The following is a 6000-nucleotide window of genomic DNA, read 5'->3' on the forward strand; positions in this document are numbered from 1 at the left end:
GAGCTCTCATTCTAGAATTCCTACAGAAGAGGAATCTCTCATGGGACTCTCCATCATTACTCGTGATAGTTCATGAAATAAAAAAATACTAACTCGTGAATCGCTGCCTGGGTCGAATGGTTTAGTGGTCCGACCACCTGGATCAACAGCTTTTTGACCTTTTCAATGTTTTCTAACAAATTCCGGTTTTAAGTAAAACTAAACCTGGAGGCTGTTGGGTTTTTCTGGTCCGACCATCTGGTCGAATCTGGTTTTAAAAACCATGGTTAAAATTGATCGATGTATTTTTACATTGATGAAGTTTATATAAAAAAGCGAGAAGTAACAGTTGATTTTGGAGGGAATGAGCCAAAGATGGAATTCTCAAATACATGCTGAAGGTGATGGAAGTATGTAAAATACTTGTGGATTTGTATATTGGAATTCCTAGAGCAGCTTCAGTACTTTCAAGATGTCACTTTGGCTAGCTCTTCTCGTCTTTGATGAAACCATGATTTTCAAAATCGGATTGGATGAAATCATGATTTTCCAAATTGGATTGGACTGGACAGTTGGACCGGAATAACAATTGGTCAAGTGACTAGTTTCATTTTACTCTAAAACCATTATTTTGATAAAAACCATTAATTTGATCAATAAATCATTGATCTTGATGGTTGAACTATTTTAATCGTTTAAGAGTTTGACCGTTTTTTATTTTTTTTATTAGAACGGACCATCCGTTCAATTCTAACAACGGATCGTTCAATCCAGAACCGAATCCCTGACTGATTCATTGTCTAATTCAACATTAAAAACCTTGGATGGAACAGTCAATCCCCGCAGATACCTATTAGATATAGGTCTTCCATTACCCTGATGGCCATTTAACGTCCGGAGATGGGGTGTAAGTGTAACTGACAGTGTCAAAAAGGGACGATAATGTCATTAGCATAAAGCAATTGGGAGATATTCCCATGGATCTCCCTTAAGAATTACAAATGCAAATAAATATATAGAGTGCAAAAACTTTTATTTTCTATTATTTCATATATTGTACGTAGTTGTATTTATAATCTTTCAAAACTGACCCTTACTATTCTTATTTCATGAATGAATTAGACATGTTTGTCAATTTAACTGATCTGATTAATCTATTATTTCTGTTTCTTTTCATGCCTCTTTCTAAGTATACCAACCTGTTGGCAATATATAATTAGTGATTATAATTAATAATTACTGTTATTATAAATATTGTTAATAATAAGATATTTACTTTAAAATTATAAATACTGTTATTAAAAAATATTGTTAATAAATGACTGATTATTACAGTAATTACTGTTATTATAAATATTGTTAATAAATAAATATTTATTTTAATTTTACTTTAAATTAAAATTATAAATACAGTTATTAATAAATATAGTAATTATTGTTATATTAAAAATAATTAAAACTTTTATTAAAAGTATGTGATTATTTAATAAAATATTATAATTAATGACTGTTACTGATAAATAATTATTTAAAAATAATTAAACCTCCCTTCCGTTACTGATTCAAACAGAAAACCGATAAAATTATGAAATTGCCCTAGAATTTTTTTTTTTTTTTTTTATGTCCGAGAGAGTTGAAAATATATTATACGTTCTAAAGGATGAACCAACGTAAACTAAAATCAAAGAACAACAATAAAGAGGAGAGTTGTAAAAAAATGAACATGAGGATAGAGTTTATTTGCACACCTCTCTTTCCTTTCAGCAATACAAGGGACTCTTTCACCACCTCTCTTTTTATTCGCAGGGATCCCCATTTTCGCAGGGATCCTTATCTTCTCATGGGACTTTCCGTCATTACTCGTGATAGTTCATGAAATAAAAAAATACTAACCCATGAACCGCTGCCTGGGTCAAATTGTTTAGTGGTCCAACCGCCTGGATCAGCAGCTTTTTGACCTTTTTAATGTTTTCTAACAAATTCTGGTTTAAGTAAAACCAAACCTGGGGGCTGTTTGGTTACCGGTTTTTCTGGTCCAACCATCTGATCCAGTCCGGTTTTAAAAACCATGGTTAAAATCGATCGATGTATTTTTACATCGATGAAGTTTATATAAAAAAGCGAGAAGAACAGTCGGTTTTGGAGGGAATGAGTATAACTTAGTAGTGTTTTAACTACTTTTAAAGTTTCTAAGAAGTATGTAACGTGTTCAAAAATTTATTGGACCAAGGAGAGGAAGAAAAGTGCTGCCCAACAGAAACTCAAGCCAAAACAGACCTCCGACCAGGCTCGGAAGAAGACAATGTCTAGAGCCAAAGATGGAATTCTCAAATACATGCTGAAGCTGATGGAAGTATGTAAAATACTTGTGGATTTGTATATTGGAATTCCTAGAGCAGCTTCAGTACCTTCAAGATGCCACTTTGGCTAGCTCTTCCCGTCTTTGGTGGAACCATGGTTTTCAAAACCGGAATGGACTGGATAGTCGGACCGGAAAAAAAATTGGTCAGGTGACTAATTTTATTTTACTCTAAAACCATTAATTTGTTAAAAACGGTTGATTTGATCAATAAACCGTTGATCTTGGTGGTTGAGCCATTTCAATCGTTTAACAGCTTGGCCATTTTTTTTTTGTTAGAGCAGACCTTCCGTTCAATTCTAACAATGGGTAGTTCAACCTAAAACTGGATCCCTAACCGATTCATTGTCCAATTCAACATTAAAAACATTGGATGGAACAGCCAATCCCCGCAGATACCCATTAGATATAGGTCTTCCATACCCTGATGGCCATTTAACGTCCGGAGATGGGGTGTAAGTGTAACTGACAGTGTCAAAAAGGGGACGATAATGTCATTGGCATAAAGCAATTGAGAGTTCACATCTGCATCCACAGATGTAGTACATCTGGACCGTGTATTAGAAACATCTCCCAATAATAAATACGGGAGATATTCCCATGGATCTCCCAATGATAAATACGGGAGCCATGTATGCTTAGATGTATATGTGGGGCGCTGATTTAATTGTAAAACAGGATAAAGTTTAACAACTTAAAAAAGTCTGGGAGGTTTCAGCAATTTATTCAATTCATATTTCAATAAGCTACATTTACAAGAAGCACAAATGCAAATAAATATATAGAGTGCAAAAACTTTTATTTTGTATTATTTTGTATATTGTACGTTGATGTATTTATACTCCTTCAAAACTGAACCTTACTACTCTCATTTCATGAATGAATGACACTTTTGTCAATTTAACTGATCTGATCAATCTATTATTTCTGTTTCTTTACATCCCTCTTTCTAAGTATACCAACTTGTTGGCAATATATATGTTACCACAAATCTGAACTCAGTAATGGGTGAACCACCCATGTCCTGATTATGCAGTCAAGTTCATGGCCATGTTACAGAAGCATCAAGCACATTGGAATCTTATATATATATATATATATAGGATAAGGGTGCTTCTCTCCAGTTATTAAGTCTAGGGTGTCCATTGACCTTTTTTTTGTTGTGTGTAAAATTCAGCACCATTTGATGTAGTCCACTATCTTTATTAATTTGGAGAACTTTTTATTTGATTTCTCAATCTTTCTCTTCTTATCTTCATAGGGGCAAATTTGTGAGTATTTTCAATTTCTAAACAGTTTCGACAACATTCAAACAAGACCAATTTAATTCTTTTCACTTGTTACCAATCTCTACAAAAGTAAATATTCTTTTATCAGTTTCCTTAGCTTTTTCGGTTCGGGAATCTCTTTTAATGGAAAAAATTTTAAAATTTTCAATGAAATTTTAATTCTACATATTTAAAGGCTTAACTTCTCATTTTTTTTTTAATTTTTCTCTCAAATTTTCAAAATTTTCTTTCTTTCCTTAACCCCAACTTAAATGCCATTGTCTCCAATGGCATGACTAAAATGGTGAAAAAGGGACTTGGGCCAAAGGGAACAATTAAGAGGTAAGGATTCAACATGGGTTCAAGATTTGCCAATTGAATTCTAAAACTTATTCAAAAGAAAAGACAAACTCTAACAAGATAACTAAAATAAAACTTCGTTGGCTTGCCTCCCAACCAGCGCTAAGTTTAACATCTCCAGCCAGACGCATTCACTCATTTCTCACATTTACACTTCTAGACTCGCTTTCTTCATTACACAAACAGAGCTTAGATTGGGCTAACCAAAGGGTAGATAGGGCATCTACAAGGTCGTTCACTACATCTACCTTGAACTCATCTTCCCCTAGGTTTGGATACTTAGTAGCACTAAATACATTTAATTAGACTTTTTAATCCCCAAATGAAATATCCATTTCTCCCGATTATCGGGTTATGGTTTAGTTCCTCAGTTGGGGTCATGTCTAGTATGATAAAATCCATAGGGAATTAACAATCCTCTACTTTGACAATGACATCCTCAATAACACCTCGAGGAGTCTTAACTGACCGATCAGCGAGGTGTAGAATTACTGGGGAAGGTTTTAACTTGCCGATCCTGAACCTTTCATAAAAATAATAGAGGGGAGCAGATTTGCGCTGGCCCTAAGATTTAATAGGGCCCAATCAAAAGTGATTCCAAAGATGACACAACTTATTAAAGGAGCACCAGGGTCTTTCTTTTTTCGGAGGAGTTAGTTTAGGAGAACCACACTAACATTTGTCGAGAGCATCACTTTTTGTGGGGCCGATCGTCGCTCCCTCTTTTGAATACACAGCTCTTTCAAGAACTTGACGTAGGCCGGGACATGTTGGATTGCATCGAGGAGAGGATTGTTAATATGGACTTGCTTGAATAACTCCTTGATATCCTCGTTGCGAGTCACTTTCGTCTTTTGCAACGGCCCGATTGTGAGTACAGTTGGAAAATGAACTATAGGTCTATTCACTATAGGTTCTTCTTCTAAATTTTCCTTTCCTTTTTCTTCCCCCCCCCCCCCCCCCCCCCCCCCCAATTTCTTTTTCCCATACGGGTCCTCTAAAATCCTCCCACTCCCTAAGGTCTTAATAGGCTTGGCATTTTCAAACTGAGGGTTCTTAGGAGGTGATTGAATCTGTTGTGGAGGAAAACCCGATGGCTGATTTATAGGATTCGCAACTAGTTGACTCGGTAGTTGTCCTACTTCTCTCTTTGCATTGGCTTCAGCTAGCTGTCTTATTTGGCTATCAAATCTAGCAATAGACTGCTGCTAAGTTAGAATCAACTGCTGAAGTTGCATGAATTTGTCATCAACTGTACTAGTCTGAGGAGGTTGTGGGTAAACTTGGTAAGGTTGGACTGACTAGTTCCTAGGGTAAGTCTATTGGAATTGGCTCTGCACTTGTGGCCTTTGAAATTAATAGGCCATGGAGTTAGATGGATGGTACTGCTGGCACCGTGCATTAGGTTAATGTGCCCTCCAAGAGAAGTTAGGGTGATTTCTCTACCCAAGGTTGTAAGCATTTGAAAATGGGTCGTTATTAGACCTTGAGAAACTCTGGGCTGCCTAAACCAATTCTTGGATAAATAGTGAAAACTGGGCCATCAGTGGACAATCATCAACTTGGTGGGCCGGGCTAGCACAAATGGAACAAATTTCAAGATAAGGAGTAGATGGGCCCGATTGATGCTTATAGGTGAAGAATTGATCAAGCTTTTGGGCTAGAATATCTACCTTGTCTAATTTTCTAGAAATTGCATTCAGGTCCATTCTTGCCTCAGGCTCTTTACTGTTTCTGACTTCATAGAGCCTTGCCCTCTTTGAGGGTCCCACCAACCTCTCATAGGAATATATGATGCACTGTTGATGGAATTTTCACTCAATGTTTCGAAAAGAGCACACACTTCATCCTCACTTTTACTCATAAATGCCCCCCCACAAGATGCATCTACCATTTGCCTGTATTGATTAGTCAAGTCAAATCTTCATAGAAGGCATGAAAAATTTGCCACTTGGACAGGCCATGGTGTGGGCACTTTCTCAACAACTCTTTTATTCTCTCTCAAGATTGGTGAATTTGTTCACTCGGGGTTTG

The sequence above is a fragment of the Nelumbo nucifera genome, chromosome 5, assembly GCF_055504915.1.
Source record: "Nelumbo nucifera cultivar China Antique chromosome 5, China Antique-T2T, whole genome shotgun sequence".
Classification (NCBI taxonomy): Eukaryota; Viridiplantae; Streptophyta; class Magnoliopsida; order Proteales; family Nelumbonaceae; genus Nelumbo; species Nelumbo nucifera.